Source organism: Beta vulgaris, chromosome 5 (assembly GCF_026745355.1).
Source record: "Beta vulgaris subsp. vulgaris cultivar EL10 chromosome 5, EL10.2, whole genome shotgun sequence".
In the NCBI taxonomy this organism is placed as follows: domain Eukaryota; kingdom Viridiplantae; phylum Streptophyta; class Magnoliopsida; order Caryophyllales; family Amaranthaceae; genus Beta; species Beta vulgaris.
Genome location: NC_079206.1, coordinates 15,397,943 through 15,419,003, shown reverse-complemented (window position 1 = coordinate 15,419,003; position 21,061 = coordinate 15,397,943). Strand labels below are relative to the sequence as shown.

General features: G+C 34.9%; 1 long non-coding RNA gene and 1 other non-coding gene across 2 annotated transcripts; both read right to left on the bottom strand.

Moving 5' to 3' along the window:
• Positions 1 to 553: 553 nt before the first annotated feature.
• LOC125498097 (U6atac minor spliceosomal RNA) lies at positions 554 to 681 on the bottom strand. The gene has a single exon (XR_007274863.1). It is a non-coding gene; the product is annotated as a U6atac minor spliceosomal RNA (small nuclear RNA).
• A 7,178-nt stretch (positions 682 to 7,859) lies between these two features.
• On the bottom strand, positions 7,860 to 11,787 carry LOC109134946 (uncharacterized). Its single transcript, XR_008969697.1, has 2 exons — positions 11,639 to 11,787; positions 7,860 to 8,106 (listed from the first exon to the last, which is right to left on the bottom strand). It is a non-coding gene; the product is annotated as an uncharacterized LOC109134946 (long non-coding RNA).
• Between the last annotated feature and the right edge of the window lie 9,274 nt (positions 11,788 to 21,061).

Below are 21,061 nucleotides of genomic sequence, written 5' to 3'. Positions count from 1 at the left end.
ATATAATTTAAGATGATATGTAATTTAAGATAGTCTTATTTGTATTTAAAATCCCACTGTTTTTAAATTAACCACTAAAAGGAAACAAGATTAGTATATAATAGGAATTGTTTTGCTGGTATCCAATATTAGGACTTTATTTTTTCTTTTTTTTTATTTGTTTTAAGTAGAATGGAGAATTAGTACACCATTCTTTTAAAGGAGTTACATAAAGATTCAAGAATAATAAAACAATCTATGTACGGGTATGAAGCGATAGTTACAAGTTTACAACTATAAAAGTAGCAACAATAGAGTGACCCTTTTCTCTGTTAGGGAAAAATGACCCTTTTCTGTTATATAATTTGCCGCTATTTGCTTTTTTTCTTAATATAAATAATTGCATTGTTTAAAAATAATAATAGTGAAATAAAAAAAATCATACGTAGAAAAATTAGATTGGAAATTGTCCTAAAGTTATGTAAAATCAATCATAATATTCACCTAGAGGTTATAAAAAGTCAAGTCATTAGATTCCCAAAAAAAATTTAAAAATTCAGAAGGGAAAAATAGAGAAAAAATTTGGTTATAAGATCCACCGAAGTGGGAAGCCTTAACCGGATGTGTGGTAACAAGAAAGCTCGAAAGCCATTCCCGTCCCTGTCAGGGGAGATGCCAACCATCTCTCCTTCTTACGAACACAAAGTGCTCCTCTGCGCTCCGTGATAATAAAGGGTTCTGCTGGTTTATAAGTCTTCGATGTGGTACAATATCATGGGACTTTACCATATCATACGACACAAGGCACAACACAAATTATAGCTTGATGTCCAGCTGTCCACTATTATAACATGTTGACATCTTTCATTCAGCATTTCACTTTTAGTGATTTTTCCAGTTCAATAATGTGGATGGCTCATCTTCACCCCATTATTAACCTAAATTAGAAAATACGAAAACTGAATTATTTAACAAAACTCTTTCCATCCCATATTAATCGCAATATATCTTTGTATACAGATTTCTTCAAAGTAGATAAAGTGAGGACATAAGTTATATTATTCTAATGCTAAAATTCATTTGATTGGAGATAGGGATGACACGGGTGGGATTTGGGTCGGGTGAGTCATCACCCGCATCCATCACCCGGTTAGATTGACTCTCATCCATCCATTCGTCACCCGCTTTCCTCATCATCCGAAGTTTATCCATCCATCACAACCGGGTGATTAGGGTGGGTCGGGTGATGGGTGAAAAATCTAAATATCACATTTAGATTATAACTATTAAAAAAATAATGTACCCAACTTCCACCTACAATTTCCGAAATCATAAATAAATATGCCGATGTTTTTAGCATAAAGAAAAGGTGACGTCGCACCATACAAGTTTTAGCAAGTCGTCTTCACAATAATAAAGTCTCGACAACAATACGAGTTTCAACAATAAAAATTAAACGTTCAATCATTCATAATACTTCAACAAAAAGTTTTTTGGGAGGCTAGAGTCTGTAAGAGAATCGAAAGTTAGGTTTAGAGTTTTTAGTTTTTATATTTAGGATTTTAATTTAAAATTTATTATAAAAAAAGTAAACGGATGAATAATGGATTTGGGTGCTTAACCGGGTGGTGGATCGGGTGATGGGTGAGAATGGTCACCCGCATCTTACCCAGATGTGTCACCCGGTTCACCCATCACCCGGTATTCATCAGTTTATTACGGTTTTTCACACTTTTATTTAAACATGATGTAGCAGGTTACTGGATATTGCCATCCCTAATTGGAGATAATGAGTATAATTATGGGTTATGTGGATCGTTTCATAAGGGGTGAGTGTGTGTAGAGGATTATTGTTTATAGTTTTCGATAAAAGGTGTGTGGTTTGATTGTAAAGTGAAAAATAACAAATAATGGGTATATGTCAAAAATAGAAATTTCACAAATATATGAGACGATCACATCTAGAAAGTGTCTAAAATTGATATTGTTAAAATAATATTTTTCTACTAGAATTGTTTATTAGAACAATGGTTTTTCTAACCTATGCACCTAGTGCAAATGTTAAGCCTTACCTATTAAACAAATCAATTAAGTAAAATAGGATATCCTCACTACAATTATGCTAAAATAGTTAGTTTTCTTATTAATATATATTTTATCTTTTCTTTTAATCAAACCAAAAATTTCATTAATATATATTTAACATCATTGTAAGAAAGATATAATATTCTAGTCAATTAATTTATTTAATAGATAAGGCTTAACCTTTACACTAGTACTAATCAAGCATAATATACCACCAAGTATATATACCAATGGAAATGAGAATTCTAGAGAGAAGGTCTCTTCCTTCTCTCTAGAATTCTCCAGACCCCTACCCCACCGCCTCAAATTTCCAGACCCCTACCCCCACCGCCTCAAATCAGCTCTTCCACCGCCTCTATTTTCGCCTCTCTACCGCCCCTAATTCTTCCTCTCCATCATCTCCTTCTTCATTGATGGGTTTAGGCAGGTCATCTACGCCTTGAAAATCAGTTTGTTTGGTCGGTTTCTTTACCAGATCTGCCCAAAGCTCCGCCATCGGTGGGTATTAGATCTGATTGAGCCCGGACAACGGCTCTGAGGTGAAGATACGTCCGCCACAAAAGAAGTGAACTCTGCCCAGTTCGATGTCGCGGACATCGACTCCAACCGCCGTCGTTGGTGGCTCAGCAACCGAAAAGAGGAGACCATATGGACGATCTGAAGCGACTCATCCTCCGTCGCTGTGAGGATGTTGATTAGTTGCGAAATATGACTGTAAAGCTTCCCTTTGAGAAGCTAGAACTAATTTTTTTCTCTTTTTTCTTTTAATTAAATTATCTAGTAGTCTCTCCCTGAGATAGGGATTCTACTAGTTTTAGGTTCCTAGTGGATATTTCCCTGAGATAGGGATCCACTAGTACCTCATGTACCTCTCAAAAATATATATATATATATATATACCAATGGAAAGTTTTTAAAGAATTACACAATCGAAACACTTTTAAATACTACAAGAACCCTTTAATTGAACATTTCTACTACCAATTAACCATTTATTACTAGTGCTAAATAACTAAATAAGTATTTTTTTTTTTGGGTAAAAACTAAATAAGTACTTTCTAATAGAGATAAATAGAACACAAATACTTATATACGGCCGATTACAACAGAAATTTCGCATGTAGCCGGCCCAATTCAATCTAAAATAACGAGCCTAGCGCTAACACATGACCCAAACGCCACTTTGAAAATAAACAATTAGAACGCAGATCGTAAGAAGAAGACCAACAAAGAGGAAAGAGAAATTGGAAGAACTAGAGAGAAAGAACATAATTAAAGTAGTAGTATCAGCGATCGAGGGTTGCAAACAAAATCTAATTCCCTCTTTCTCACAAAACCAGCTCAAAGAAAAAAAAACATCAAACTCATAAAAATATAGAGAAGAAAAATAAGCAAATGCAATTACGAGAGGAGAGAAAAAAGTGTAGCTGGATTTTCTACAAATTTTGCTGATAATTCGAAGAAGCCGAAAGGAAAAAAAAATCATTTCTTTTCAATTATTGGTAAGAGGATGATGAGAGAGTTGGAGAGTTTTTTTTTTTTTTTTTTTTGATAACACATAGATAAGGAGATATAAAAAGGAAAACCAGTAACTTACCTTCCTTGCCTTAATAGCAATTTGGTGAGCTCTAATAACCTTCTGATAAGAGGTTTTTATTGTGTCGTTAAGACACCAAAAATCATTTTCCAAATAATATTTATAAATCTTAACAAGCAATTACTAAGAACGTAGCAAAGGCAAGTCAATGGTCGATCCACAAGGAAAAATGGACTAATTAAAGTCTATCAAGTCTAGACTACCTAATTGAAGGGTATTTGGGGTTTGAAAATGTTTGGTAATGACTATGACTAGCTAATGACAAGAACTAGCAAATAACACGAGTTTAAATATCAAATAGGAAGACACTAGAGTTAAGGTTACTAGTATGAATAAGAATGAATGTTTATGCGATTGTGAAGTAACGGAGACGATTATGCAAGGTTTAGCTTTCTCTAAAACACTCGAGTCCTCTCTCGAATGGTCCTCAAGAATAATAATTTAATCAATCAAGTAAATCCTCTCTTGAATGGTCTTTAGTCAATTGATTAAGAGATTTGATAAATTCAAAAGCTCCTAATAAAGGATCCCCTTAATTTCTACTCAATATCTTGGCCTAGAAATTAAGTTGATTCTTGGGGATGATAAAAGAGTTCACAATTCGATTTAAGAACATTTGAATTCAAAATACCAAAGTATAAATGTGATCAATATCTATCTTAAGGTCTCAAAACACCAAGATCAATATCTATCCTAAGGTCTCAAAACACCAAGATCAATGCATAAACTTCTTTAAAACATCACAATCACATTAATAAAACATCTAAAACCATGATTCATACTTTCACCGTAACCCTAGATATGAAACTACTCACTAATCATGGATTCTAAGCAATTAAACACAGAATCTATGACTAATCTAAGGCTAAACATGATTAAGAGATAACTAAACTAATAGAAATCACAATTATGAGACTACGAGAGTGAAGATCTAAGAATAACTAAGAACAAGAACAAACACGAAGAGAATGAAATAAAAACTGAAACTTCAAATTAAATTCAATGAAAAGTACCTTCAATGTTATCGGAATCACAAATTATGATCACAAAATCTCAAATCTCAATAAAACTCAAGTGTTTTTCTCTCTAGTATGAACCGTAATAAAATAGTTTAATGAAGCCGCGGTTTTTGTTTCCGGAAATGCATGGTGCCAGCGCACCAAGCACAGGTGCGGGTGCTCCGTTGTCATATGCGGGCGCATTTAACCTCTCTGCCTCAACTTAGAATGTCTCGTCAAATGGTGCGGGCGCACCAATGTGTTATGTGATTTGTCTCTAGCTAAAACCGCTGAAGGTGCGGGTGCACTAGTTTCATGTGCGGGCGCACCATTGTGTGCGGGTGTCTCCAAGCGCACCTCAAGCTCCCTAGGTTTCTCCAGCTCGTCCCTTAAGCCATATCTCCCAATACTCGACCCCGAAGAGGGTCATACCTGCAATGAAAACACGAGAAAACATGGTGAAAGCATATGTACTAGACATTCGATCAAAATAGATCGAAAATCTAGCAAAATATCATTATGATCAATCAATGATCAAGTGAAGAAGTAGAAAGGGAAATGAGGAGAAAAGAGGGGAGAAAAGAGGGGAGAAAATAGAATAAAGAGGACCAAACTAAACCAAAAGGAGGTCATAAAGTGCGTTAGATACACACTTATCACCTTCTCTCTACTTACTTTTACTATCTTAAAACTAATAAAGTTGTCCAAAATGATTACCACATCTGCTATAATTTTCCTTAATGTGGAAGGGGCCTTCTCTAGCATTTGTAATCCCTTAACAGTTGATATACAGTCTGTCCATATTTCCATTTTATCAATTCTCATTTGCAGTATTTGTTGTAAGCTCAGTAGAACTGTATAGGCTTCCGCCTGCTCACAAGTAGCCGCCTGGACTTTCCCCCACCACTTTTAATCTCCGCGCCTTTTTAGACCAGGCTCCATCCATAGGCCGCATTCCTAGATTTGATATCTCCTATGACTTCTTCCTTCCATGCTCCATCAACAGAAAGGCACCAATTTGAGCTACCTTTCGACCAACTCCTACTAAATTCTTCTGCCTTGCACTGCATCGGTTCCTTCTCCACCTTTCGTTTTTGATCCTAGGACATTTCGTATGTTTCATGCCATTTCTCTTTGTAATCCTTGATCTGGGCCATGATATGTTGAAGACTGAGGGTACTGTTCTCCCTGAAAATCACTTTGTTACGTTCATTCCAAATGCACAATAAAATGATAACAAATTCCGCTACAAGGATAACAACATCCTCTTCTTTGTTCATCAGGAACCAAATCCAGTTTTTAGTCCAATCTGCTATGTTACACACTTGCGGGAAGTTAACCTTGATTCCCATATTGGAGGATTTCCAAATATGCATTGAAATATAACAGTGAAGAGGTGAGTATCCGATTCCTCGCACTTCCCACAGAAAGGGCAAGGTCTCTAGTCTCAGGATTTTCCTGTTCCTGAGGTTTACTCTGGTGGCTAGAGCACCATGAAAGAGCCGCCAATAGAAATATTTTCATTTTGGGCTATGGTTTTGCTTCTAGAATTGATTCCATAACTTAGAGGGAGAGATGTTGGGTTCCTGGCTCTCTTTGTATAACCAGTACCCAGATTTTACATCATACTGGCCATTTTTCTTGTAATTCCAAACTTTTTCATCCGGGCATGTTGCAGTCAGTATGTAGGTCGCAAGGATGTTATTAGTTGTGCTTTCGTCAAACCAAGTTTGTAGCTTGGCCTTATTCCATTTATCCCTATTATAAAATAGGTCGTGTACCAGAATTGGCCTATCACTATGGCGGCAGAGATTTTCCTCTTTGAAACTAATCTTGACTTGGGAGGCCACCCATGTATCCTCTAATATGAGAGTTATTTTTCCATCACCTATTACATGGCCTACTCCCTGTGACATGAGAGTTCGAGAGTTGGTTTAGCTTAGTTTGCTATAAATTTTGATGGCAATTCGAAGAAGCTGAAGGAAAAATATTCATCTTTTTGTTTTTTTTTCGATTTCTTCACTCAATTTTTGGTGAGGTAATGATGGCTAATGAGTAATATAGTTGATTACATAAGTAATTCCAATTTTTTTTCACAAGTAATCCAATTTTGTTTAGAAGAGTAACCCAATATATTTATTATGCGTAACCTTAAGATATTGTACGAGTAACCTGATTTATTTTTTTTGTAATAACTTCATTTAGTTTTTAAAATAACCTTGTTTAATTCTATGAGTAACCTTATTTATTCATAATAGCACTTTTATTCATTTAGTTCACACAAGTAACTCTCATTTATTAATATGAGTAACCTCATTCATTCACATGAGTAACCTCATTTAATAATACAAGTAACCTTATTCGTTCACATGAGTAACCTCATTTGTTCATACAAGTAACCTCATTCGTTCACATGAGTAACCTCATTTAATCATACGAGTAACCCCAACTGTTCACAAAAGTAACCCCGTTTCTTCATACAAGTAACTTCAGTCAGTCATATGACAAGTTGACAATCCTATTTAATCATATGAGTATAACACCAATTATACAAAAAATTAACCTCATTTATTCATACAAGTAACCTCATTCGTTCACATGAGTAACCTCATTTAATCATACGACAATCCTGTTTAATCATATGAGTAACCCCAATTGTTCACAAAAGTAACTGTATTTATTCAAACAAGTAACCTCATTCGTTCATAAGAGTAAACTGATTAATAACCTCATTTATTCAAATGAGTAACCCCATTTTTTCATAAGAGTAACCTCATTTACTGATATAAGTAACCTTATTTATTGATACGAGTAACCTCATTCGTTTACAAGAGTAACCTTATTTAATCATAAGATGATGCTATTTAATCGTACGAGTGACCCCCATTTATTCATACGAGAAACCCATTATTTCATACAAGTAACCTCATTTGTTCAGAAAAACAACATCATTTAAGTATTTAATCATACAAGTAGTCCCAATTGTTCACTAAACTAACCCCATTTTTTCATACTAGTAACCCCATTTATCATATAAGTAACCTCGTTTTGTTTACATAAGTAACCCCATTTTATTCGCATCAGTAACCCAAATTATTCATATAAGGAACCCCCCACTTATTAATACGAGTAACTGTAACAGCCCGCACTTCCGAACTACTAACTAATCACACTTAAGATACACAAAACACAATCAATACTTAACAAACCTCGAATTTACATTTATTCACAGCGGAAACAATACTTATAAAAACGATCCTGGATCTGTGGGTCAGGGGCCCACAACATAACAACTTGAAAATCAAATAACAGATTACGAATACTTCCAAACAAAGCATCTAACTTTAACCTCAACCCACCATTTCATAACATAAAAATCTTCTTCTTGATCAATAATCATATTCCAAGTCCTCGACATCAACCCTGCAAAATCACTAACAATGAACCCTGCCCCCACCAGGACAGGTTCAAGAACAAAATCAGAAAAACTGAGTACACACACTGTCCAACCAGAAATTCATTTTAGTGGCTTAAAATATAGTTGTGCGGTTTATTACTCATCAAGTGGAACAATCCCAAACTTCAAAAAAACTTAAAATCAAATAGTTAGAAATGTTTTTATTACGACACCAGCAACCCTTAAATAGAAAGTCCGATAAAGAGTACACATACATATACTACAGATATAAGTTCCTTGCCATAAGGACAAATTCAACAACAGTTGAAATACATAAGCTCCCCAAAACCTCATTTTGGTGGCTTAAGACCATTCGTATACAATTCATGCTAGAATTCAGTATGCTTCACAAGTAAGGTACTTGTTAAAAATTTCAGGATTACTATCCTTGCACAATCGATTAAAGTAAGAATTTTTATCATGAAGATCACCACTTAGATCATTCAAAAACCCTTTGGGTCTATAAGCATTTAATTTCATTGGGTAAAGCGAACACGAATAGAGAGGGGCTCCTTACACAAGGAGCCGACTGTCTCTAAGCTAATGGAGGTCGTCACCCCACCGTTTAAATATTTATGCTTGCAAGCCTTAACCAGGACATGTCCCATTTTTATTATCTGCTGGACTTCACCCACCCAGCGAGGGTTCGAAGGAGATCACCATCCTCCAAGGGTTGTTGTTCATACCGTACCTTATTTGGTATCGGCCTTTACCCACTTGTATCCATAGTTTATTTACATAAATAGTTTAAATGCACAGTTTATCAATACCACACGTGTTCCAAAAAACACATATTCATCCATGGAGAGGAAAAAGAATCACAACTACTATTGTGTTGCTAATCATTGCAAGGCTTGGATCTTCTTTTGAAATCTTTTGTTTTACGTCAACAATTTCACATATTAGTTACGTAAAGATATAAGGAAATAATCAATTCTTTACTGCTTGTAAAAGTCGTATAGGCACTTAGTGATCATTTAAACTTTACCAAAAGGGTTGAGTTAACTTGAACATTTGGAACTTTTGTCAAAATAATTACAGAAAATACTGAACTTAAAATGAACATAACTTCCTGCTCGGTACTTCGAATTAGGAATTTCCAAAACTTAACCTCAATAACTTTTGGATCATGACTACTCAAAGGAACAATACCGCTCCATAACACATATTGAGCATCTCGCTCCATAAATGTTGTTTACTTTCCCCATAAAACAATAGCTAAATCATAATGCTTATTTTCTCAATAACACAAACTTATATCTTTCAAAACTCATTATACTCTTTTCTTAATTCGTATCGCATACTCAATTCCAAAGTGTATCAACGACTTAAACTTCCGTCCGTAAATTAATATAAAACAAAACAAAGTTGAAATGTAATTAACATATCCAATATACCTGAACCTCAATAATCCTATTATAACACAAACTCGAATATCAAATAATCTCACTTAACTCAAATATTATACATAAAACGTATTCGAAATCAAATGTCTCTCCGCAGTCGAACCCATAACATAATCAAAATGTAAAATATGTTTCTCAAAGACTTATAAGATAATTAACTATTATCGAGACCCAATTCTAAGCTCGTGCGATTAACCTGTAATATTTTACTTGTAGACTATAAGGTATCCTCTAACATGTTTTGGCAATTCCCTTCATCATAATAGTTTCTCTTTGTACTTGGACTTCCGTCTTTAACTTATAGCATCTAAACTATAGCATTCCAAAATTCTCATGATATGAATTTATCCCTTAAAGGTTTTCTTATTCCCAATACATGAACTTTCATTGCCAGAATATAACCTTATTACATTATCATAAATCACCTACAATTACTATGGCAAGTCAAAATATCTCACTCCATATTTCCAATACTCAACTCGTTGCCTCATCCTTCTAAATTTATAATTCACAACCATACGTCCCCATGTATTTGTACTGAAAGCTCATATTAGTCTTAACACCATACGCTTAGTATTGTCATTATATAACTTTAATTACCATGCTCTCTATTATCTAGATTTATATTTTTCTTTCCCAACATCCATTTATATAATCTTACTCATCCAATAGAAAAATTATGCTCCAAACTCTTTTACTTGACCCTTTGCGGATATGATCTTTTATTACATAAGTATTGTAAATTATATCTCTCTAATCGATACTCTCTAAACCACCACAAGATTGGATCCTTTATTTCACTGATACGACATTCATATCTCAAATCCTACACATCCTCTGAACTCAAAACCTCTCGTAACAACTCCATTAACTCATAAATTAATATTTGACCTTTGAAATTCACATCCAAATTTACTATTCCCTAACTATCTAATCTACGTCCACACATAACATCTTCATTCTTAGTTAGAACCTCCCAACAATTACTTCATCCTTCATTTATGACATCACAAATCTTCATTCTTATATAATCAAGCTCCATATTATTATTTTCGGAGATATCTTCGATGATACCATTCACCTTTTATACGCCATAAGTAAATCTTGGAATATTTGACTACTTCTAATAATATCCTCAAAGCGACAATTGTATTTCTTAAACAGAACTTCACAAGTACCTATCTCACAACAAACTCATTCTAACTTAGATTCCAAACTCCATATAACATAATTTATCCATGATATTCGTAAAGATTAACTTGTTTCACTAGACTTACGTGTTTCCAAACTTAAATCGAAAATAATGTTCATTAAATTGACCCAAATTTGAGAGAGTTTTTCCTATGAGAACTTCTTCATAAAAATTTAAGTAGGAGAAAGATCCTCCCCGTCATTAATAGAACTAGAAAATTCTGATTTATAATTTCACGAGTCCATATTTGTTCATAACTCCAAGTCATAATTTTCAAAGTTCATGATCATATATAATCAAAATCTCAAACCATAATAAAGAGTTTTTCATACTTTCAAAGTTCCATATAAAACTTATATCACAATATTTTCACAATTGTCTTAAACCTGAAATTTTAACTCAACATCCTTGATCAAAATTCCTTTTTTTTTTCTCTGAAACTTTAAAATATAACTATAGTTTAAATCGAAAGCGAGTTCATAAAATATGATTCGAGTCACGTCCCGGCTTAGTTCGTAAATCGAAGTACTTGTTGTAAAACCACTTATATAGTTAGATATACTAAAGATCCTTGCTTTAATTCTCATAGCTACACTTTCATATAAAAGATCAACTTACTAAGCATAAGAAACTTATTATAAATTCGATGTGGAAACAAGTAGGTTTAATAATATCACACATCTATATTATTGAAGGATTCAACTACCTCCAATCAGTTCTTCATAAAAATATCACTCAGTAAAACTCATCACATATATGGCTTTCGCTCATAGCTTAAAACCAAATATGTAGTTAACAACTCTTGTAAACACACGAATAACACTTTGAATAATTTTGTATTTATATAAAAGGCTTATTAAGCTCAGCACATGAAATCACATAAAACACGAATATAGATTCAAAGGTGGAAGGACATGTGTGTACCTTTAAACGATTCCCAATAATTCGACGTTCCGGATAACCAACTATAGCTCGAACTTCATAAATTATCTCCATATACATACTCCAACAACACCTCAAAACAATAACAACAATCATTAACTATCCTCACAACAATTTAGATAAACAAATTGAATTACTCATACTTTATAAGCTCTTCCATGAACTAACCACCACAATCTTATATACAACCCATTCTACTAATCCAACTCATCACAACATCAATTCCATCTCTAATTAACATCATTTTGATTTCAGAGAGTATTTTCAAACGACATAATTTATAAAAATCAGTTTTTATAAACTTACTTAAGAGGCTTACTTCATATTAGAAGCTCCAATCCAATAAGAAACATAAAATATTCAATCTTTAAGTTTAACAACTCTTATCATAATTATATTTGCTAATCAATAAAAAATTGAGAACCAAGTTTATTTCTTAAAATCAGAATATAAAATCCAATTGCACCACACTTGAATTGGAATCAAAGGAGATGAGGAATTAAGAAAAATTAGCTTATACCTTCATATGGAAAGGAATACCAAAATAATGGCAGCAACAAGGCAAACAAGCCAAACACGGCAGCAGCGCAACCCAAAGTACAGCAGTAGTGCTGAACTTGTGTAAGGCGTAACTCATAGCTCCGAACTCGAAATTGAGTGATTTTTGTGCCCAAATTCATTAGCTCGAAGTGATCTACAACTTTGATTCAGCAACAAAGAGCAAAATTGGATTTCATGTTATAGATAATTGAACAGATTGTCGGAATAAAAACAGAGGAGAGAGAAATGGAGGTAGCAACACCAAATTTGCAAAGACCATAACTCACAGCTCAAAACTCCAAATCAAGTGATTTTTGGGTCTAAGTTCAATAACTTTTTGAGATCTACAACTTTGATTCAATAAGTTTGGGCAAATTCCGACTCCAAAATGCAGAAATTGAGCATGCACAGTACGGGGTATAAAATCAGAGGAGAGAGAAAATTATTGTTTGGGGTTTTATTTTGGTTTTAAGGTTTCTCCCAATTCTTAACCACTTGAGTCATTAAACTGAAATCTTAAAGAGAATAATTGATCTATGGAAAAAAAATACACTTTGGCACTTGATTGAGAAGTTATGAAGAGGAGAGAGTGATGCTCTAGCATCTAGAGTAGATAGCATGAGTGAGGAGACATAATTTGTAATTAAAAATGGGTTTCTCTTTATTTCAAAGCTTAAAATCCTTAAGTCAATATCTCTATTATATAAAATCCATACTAACTTATTTGTGCTTGGAACTTACTTTAGACGATGAAAAATAATTCTCAAAGTAATTCCTAACTAATATGAACATAGCTAACTTTGACTAAAACGTGTCTGCAAATATAAGCTATTATACTTATCAAATCTCATTTATAAAGTCGTTATTAAACCTGCTTAAAATATAGGCTATTACAGTAACCTTATTCGTTCGTAAGGAGTAACCCATTTATTCATACTAGTAACCCCATTTAATCATAAGAGTAACCTCATTTTGTTCACACAAGTACTCCCATTTCATTCATATTAGTAAACTCAATTGTTCAAACAAGTAACCCCCACTTATTAATATGAGTAACTTCATTCGTTCATAAGGAGTAACCCCATTTATTCATACTAGTTAACTCATTTTATCATATGAGTAACCCTATTTGTTCACATAAGTAATCCCATTTTGCTTATAAGAGTAACCACATTTCATTATAGGAGTGATACCTTTTTATTGTTAAAAGTAATCAAATACTCACACAAGTAACTCCATTTGGTCATAAGAGTAACTCCATTTGTTCATAAGAGTAACTCCATTTATTCATAAGGGTTTGTGCATAAGGGTCAACTTCAAAAGGTTATATTTCACAGCACACTAAATATTTTGGAAATATTCAAGTTGGATATGAAAATTTGGCTTGATAACTTTCCAACGCATGGTCAAAAGCTCTATTTCGATGAGAAACAAGTGAGATATGACCATTTGAAAATGAGCTGAAAGGCTGATAGGTGTCGCGTGAGTGGCCACGCCTGTAAAATTTCGCTTGTAACCGGCTACACGCAAGACGTGCTGCAAACAGAATACTTATTGTTGGAATATTGTAGTTAGAGATCTTGCTTGTTTTTAGAGGAAGAGAGAGACTGAAGAGAGAAATTTGGAGTCAACACGAGTACACGACACAATTTATATGCTCTTAGGTGTTTCCTCCAACATAAAATTAACAATTAGAACTATGATTGAGAAGAAATTCTGGGTACCTGGACTCGGACCTGGACCTGGTCTGGACCTAGTTCAACTAGGTGCGAGTCTAAAAAGGGAAACCCGATTGCATAATGTTCTAAGTATGGGTAGTATTATTTCGGACCTAACACCTGGTGGGTACCTGGTATAACCAGCTCAAGGTATGGGTACCCAATGGAATCAGTTCTGGGGATAGGTATCCGGTACGTGGAATTGGTTTTTGGCGTATGTGAGGTGGTTAGATGGCCCAAACATAATTAATTAAAAGGTTCTAAGAATGTTAGTTGGCGTTTAAATTTTTTTTTTTTTTTTTTTTTTTGAATTGTATAGCTCAATAGACCCATTTTGTATGTTGTTATACTGACATCCTGGTACCCCAGTTCCGGATTTGATAAACAGCGGTTCCAAGTTTGGGCCCAAATATTTAGTACCCGGTTGAATTAGTTTCAATTCAAGTATTTTGGAACTCGCCAGTTCCGGATACAAATCGACGAAATTCCATCGAGTATCTGGTTGTGCGCACCCCTAATGAAAACTAATCACTTGCATCTAATGAATTATTTCTTCATTTGCGATTGATTTTGCATGGAGCTTCTTCTTTTTCTTAGAACTGTGGGAAAAATAAAGGATTTTGCACCTATGGCTTGTGAGTTGTGATCACCTTGACACAAACAACAGGAAACTGAAAAAAGTGCATCCAAATACTGACATTATTATTTATAAATACAAACAACATACTTTGTTCAGATGTGAAAAATTACCCGAGTACATCATATGGAGAAACTATGATTTAGTTACATTAGGCTGTTGGTATTAACCTATCTTTTAAATAGATTATGAGACAAATAAAATTAGTAATATATATAATGTCAAAAATAGTACGATCCTGATAGATATCTGTGTATGCTGAGTGCTAACAACCTTATCAGGTGGTAGACTTGGCTATCATGGGGTTGAGTAACTCAGCAATGTGAATCTTTGCCTTTTCCCTCAAAAAAGCAATAGGAATCCGCTCAATTACCACGGCACTAAAAGAGAAAATAAGCGCCCTCCTCGCAGTCTCCAAATCAATACCCCGAGCTTGGAAATAGAAGAGTCGGTCATCTTCTAAGTCACTTATAGCAGCTCCATGAGAGCACTTGACATCATCTGCTATAATCTAGAGATTGTGTTTCAAGTTTACTGTTGCTTGAGGTACAAGGAGGAGACTCCTTGTGAGTTGGCTTGCATCTGTTTGCTGAGTATATCTGCAGAGAAGAAAGAAAAGGGGTAGGCATAAGAAACAAATAAGCCATGCATCGTATAAACTAGAAAAGGAATGATTAGCAAGTTGACAACATGTTCAAAGTTGTCTGTATTCACTATTCAGGGCAGTGCTTGAGTTCTTTGTTTGGACATTCTGATGTGATGCATGAATTTAAAGGGATGATAGGAGGAAGGGAGAAAAGAAAAGATGACAGGGGATGAGAAAACCTTTAGGGGATCAAGACTAATGGTTATGATTCTTTAACCCTAATTCTGATTCAACTATCTAAAATGTGGAATGCAGATCCCTCCTTAAGAGGGAAAGAAGGACATCTAATCTTCAGCACCCACGTGAGCAGTGAGCACAAGTGCACAACTGTTCCCTCAAGGGTCTGAGAATGCTAGGAAGGATTCCAGGTTACGGAGTTTCGAGCCGTATGTCAATGTAAGTAAGTATCTGAGTTCGCTTTGGTTTTAGGTAGAACTCCTTGCCAATTACACCCACATTTTTGTTATCAAACAAGGACGTCAAAAATATATTGGTCAACGCATTAAGGTCATATTTCACAATCCCTCAGAGATCACTGACAGTCTACCATGAAACACATAAGATTCTTGGTATTTTAATTTTGATTCAATTACACTTGACATAAGAAGTGCATAGGGATTTCAATTTCCAACAACCATCAGATGTCTTATTAGACACCCACCTCAAGTTTGGTATAATCTTTCCACTTTCTTGTCCATCTTTTAGTGTTTTTGATTTTTCTCTTTGAAATTCATTGCACTTTTTGCTTGACATTGACTCTGTGCCAGCAACCGCGATAAGACAGAGGATGCAAGTGTTATCCGGAATGATTGTCGGAGCTTTGGCCACGACCGTAGGAGGTGTGATGTACATGCACTCATTTCAAGGGGGTGCAACACTTCTAAGTTTGGGCCTTATTTTTATCCTATATACCATGTTTGTATGGTGGCGTGATGTTCTACGCGAATCCATAGATATTTTTGTGTTGGCTAGTGCATTATTTGGTTGACATTGCTTGGGTAATTGTGTTGTGAAATTGTTGATTGTGTCCATCTTTTTTTTGTGATCATAATGCCTCCTAGGCCATCTTCTAGAGCGAACCCTTCCTGTGACACTTCCTCTTCCCATCTTCGCAATGCCGTAACCCACCCCCTCCACCCACCCTTGACCTACCTCCTTTGGACACCCTAAGTATCCAGTTCACTTGTGAGGCTCACCTAGAGCGGTACCATATCCTTAGCGATCGTCACTGTCGCGCTACTCGCTTCTACGATCCTCAAGTAGCCACTGACATAGGCATAGATGGTGACCTTCAATAATTATTCTACTTTGTAGGTTGGCACCGATTCCTCAACATGCATGCCCTCTCCTACAAACACATTACCTTGAAATTCCTTTCTACCCTAGAGGTCGTCCGCTCTACCAACAAAAATCCTCGTTCCATTTCCTTTCAACTCATGAACGAGTCTCGGCACTTAGATAGAAACCAACGCAATGCCATTTTTGGTTGGCCTACTGAGGGTCCCCACGACCCCCATTCTAGTTGCTCTGAGCGCTATGATGATAATACCTTTTTACCCCGGCCTACGCACCATACATCGAATCCTGTCTTTGACTATTTTTGCAAGGGGAGATAGTGTCGGGGTTGTCACTTCTCGTGAGCTTTATATCTTATGGTGTCTTGTGGATGGGGCCAGATTTTTAAACCCTACGATATGGCTCATGGACCCTTTAGATGAGGTTACTCGGTCTCGCGGTGACATTACTATCGGTGGTATCAGTTTAGTGATTGCTCTTTCTTTTGGTATTGATTTGACAGTTCAACCGGTCATGTCGGGTAGCACACAACTTGATCTGAAGGATTTTCATACCATGGGATGGATCACCACTGAGGTTACTGCAGACGGGTATGTTTGGAAGGTCAGGCAACGTCCTTATGCTTACCTTCCAAACCCGGAGCGCACCGTCATCTACAACCCGGAGAACTAGCTTTTTGCTCCTAATTTCCCTTAAATTCCTACTGAGGAACAGAGTGGTGAGCCTAGCCATGCTCCCGAGTCGTCTACTCAGGCTGACGTGCCTCTAATACCCCCTTATGCTCACCAGCTTTATGCGCTTCGAGGAGATATTGGGAGTCTTCGTACGGAGGTTCAGCTGCTCCATCAGTTTCACTCTGATTCTGTTGCTGCTATGCAGTGTTCTGTGGATGTGATGACCTCTCAGCACCAGGCTTTCCAGGCCACCTTTGGTGGTGTTCCCCAACTACTCCGTGATCTTCGCGCATGGCACATCTCTCAAGGATGGACGCCGGACAGCTTCAGTGATCATACCATGCCTGATGCTCCTCTTGATCCATGAGTTTCCTTTATCCCTTCTCTTTGCATGCCTTTTCTTCTCGCACATTGAGGACACTGTGCCATTTAGCTTGGGGGAGGGATTTACCACATCATATGTACATATTCATCATTTTAGGCATTCTTTATTTCCCGTTCTCGAATATAGTTTCATTACAAAGTTGCATTTTAGGTTGCATTTAGGATTGATCTCTGCTGATAGTACACACTAAGCTTGGTCCTATGCTCATATCTATGTGAAGTCTAAGCATGATTTAAATAACTTTGAACTATTTTCAATCTCTCCTTGCTCGTTGTGACTTGAATGGTTTGTGGTAATATGGTTTGATCCTCCCAAGCGAGACTTAACTATACTTGTTAGCCAAAAATCTACCTAATGAGGTTATTTGAGCCTAATGGACTAACATCTTTTTAGTCCTTCTTTTGATGTGTGATGCTCTTCCTTGGTTATTATTCTCTAGAACTTGCATTGATACTCCTCTAGACCGCATTGATTTGTTTATGCATTGAATATGATTGAGGCAATTGTTGTTTCTGAGCTACATGGCCAAATGCCACCCACATTTATTAATCCCTTTTTGTCACCCCTTTGAGCCTAGTCTGTTTCTTTTTATTAACTACATATTTAGCCCTTTACCTTGTCCTACCTTGGGGATTGTGAAGCTATGTTGATGAAGTTAAGTGTGACATTGGAGATATTATGTGGTGTTTGATTGTGTTGAGTTCACCTCCTCATAGTTACTTTCTTTGAAACTCCTATTGTTCCCTCTTGTAGATGATTTGTTAAATCCTATATTGAAAAAAAGAGAAAAAAAAAAGAAAAAAATATTGTGATTTATGTCTTTAGTGCGTAATAAAAGGAAATTAGGGTTTATAGTTGAGGAGTTATGAATTAGTCAATGAGAAAAAGAAATGAAGTGAAATTAAAAAGTGTGCGTTTGGAGTTTGGTGATTGTTGTCAAAAGTGTTTGAAAAAGAAAAAAAAAACTTCAATTTCTCCTTTGAGCACCACTTTTCTAGAACTTCCTACACTCATACCTTAAGCTTTCATTACAACCCATATAAGCCCTCATGATTCTTTGCATATAATGTAGTCCCGTAGCGATGGAGAGTGAGAAGATGTGCAAGCTTATGGTAGAATATAGTCAACGGAATGGAGCTTTGAGCCATTATTTAACCCTTTCAAACACATGAGTGTTGTATGCACCACTAGAGTGAGGGTTATCATGTAGGTCAAGACAAGCTTGGGAGAGCAAAGTGCTAAGATTGGTTGTCAAGTCACAATTATGAGATCTAGGACTTGGATTGAATAGTTTTGTATTTATTCCCTCCATGGTTCCATTTTCACATTGAAGATTGATTTGAAAACCTTGTTGTGTGTGTGTGTTTGAAGAGTTTTTGTCTTACTTTTCCCTATGTTTCATGTTGGAATGCTTGAGGACAAGCATTAGTTTAGCTTGTGGGAGTTTGATAAGTCGGTTTTAAGCTGCATATAGGTAGGTATTAAGTCTCATTTTCATGAAGTTTTTAGTGCATATTAGATCTAATTGCATGATTTGAGCATTCTTTTGAACCATTATGTTATTTCGAGATACTTTTGGCTCTTTTATGTGATTTTCAGGTTATTTAAGCCGATTGTGACTAGGAGAAGCTAATATGGTTCATAGATGGTTTAGATGGCGGTTTTCGAATGCGAGAAGATGAGTTTGAGTGCTTTGGGGTTGAAGGAATGATGATATTGAAGAATACTTTCTTTGCGGGACCAAGCAAAGTTCTGTTTGCCCATGCACCAAGGCGCATGCCCAAGCAGAATCTCGCTTGCTCACGCACCAAGGCGCACGCTGTAACACCCCCAAATTTCTCTCTTTTTGAAAACTTATTTTAATATAAAACTCCTTGAGAAACTTGAGAGTATTACCGTCACGTGATAATGTTAAAGACTTTAATACTAACTACTAACTGAACTTTAACTAATGCAGCGGAAATAGCTTAAATAACTCCTCTTTATTAATATATATAAACTATATTGTACGACTATGACGACAATAATAAAAATAAAGAAAATAAAATAACAACTCCTTGACTAGTTATGATTCCTCACTAGCTCCCCCATATGAAGTATGCATCATATCAAACTATAAATTCTGCTCGCCAAAATAGGGTCATCACAAGGACAAAACCATAAAACAAATTAAACAAAACAAAAACATGTCAGTAATAATACTGAGTACATGTATATGCGGAATATTAAACACTTTATTTAATTAAACATTTGAAATATTTAATTTCTAAAAACCTTTCTGGATACTCAATAATACTTATATAATATAAAGTATATAACCTTGATAAAAATTCTTTTTCCTTGCATAGGTACCTTTCCTAAAGTGTGCACGCCCCCAAGTTTAGTATTCCTTATTGGTTTATTACGAGGGGTTACTACATTGTCCACACGACTTATACAAAAAGTAGATGGGTAAATAATATAATGGTCACCGTTCTTGCTAATAAATAACAAGCCGTTGCCTCTTTATAATTGCGATCATATATCTAATAAAAAATCCTTCTGAAATAATCCTCCTTTAAAAAGAATAATAATTCTTAAAACTTAGCCATATAAAGGCATAAGTAAATAAGTTGCTCAAGGGTTAACTTTTGAAAAATAATAATAGTTCAAAAACACTCTTTTTTAAATATTTAAACATGAATTAAAAGATCAAACTCCTTCTGAAATATTTGAATATAAATTCAAAGATCAAACTTTATAAATATATTAAACGAAAGACATAATTCAAAGTTCATAAATAAAATTTGTAAACATTCAAACATACTCATATAAAACAGATGCAGTTCATAATAAAACTCATAAAAACATGTATTTCAATCCAAAATAATTTCCTAAAAACATGATACTACACTTGCAAAACAATTATTAAAGATCTACAAATACACGCACCTTGAAAATTAATAACTACTAGGGAGAAAGAGAAAGGTAGACTAAGAGGGAGAGAGAGTTTAAACTTGAGAAAAGAGATTTATTTATCAAATTTGGTGTGAAAAATATGATGGATGAATACCCCTATTTATACTAGTTGAAAAGGTAGAATCGGAATAGGATTAGAAAACTAAAAGATGAATTTAGGAAAGAAGATAAACTAATCTAACTAGAATATAGCTAATATTTACGATTATCCAACTAAGATTAGGAAAAGATATAAATTATCTTATAATACATAATTATAGAAGGTAAAATAACTAAAATATAAGTAAAAAAAATAAAAAAAGTAACCTTATACTATAAATCTTGAACTCAGCCATGAGCCATGCGCCGACAATTTGTTTTTTTTCTTTTTCTTTTTATAAATCTTTTTTTTTTTTTTTGAAATTTCTTTAAATCATTTTTTCTTTTCTTTTGTAAATCTTTTCTGATTTTCTTTTAAGAAATATTTTCAACTACTAAACTAACTCCTTGTATTATAATTTGTAAACTTAGGCTCAATATATAATTTGGGCTAGAATTTATTTGAAAAACCC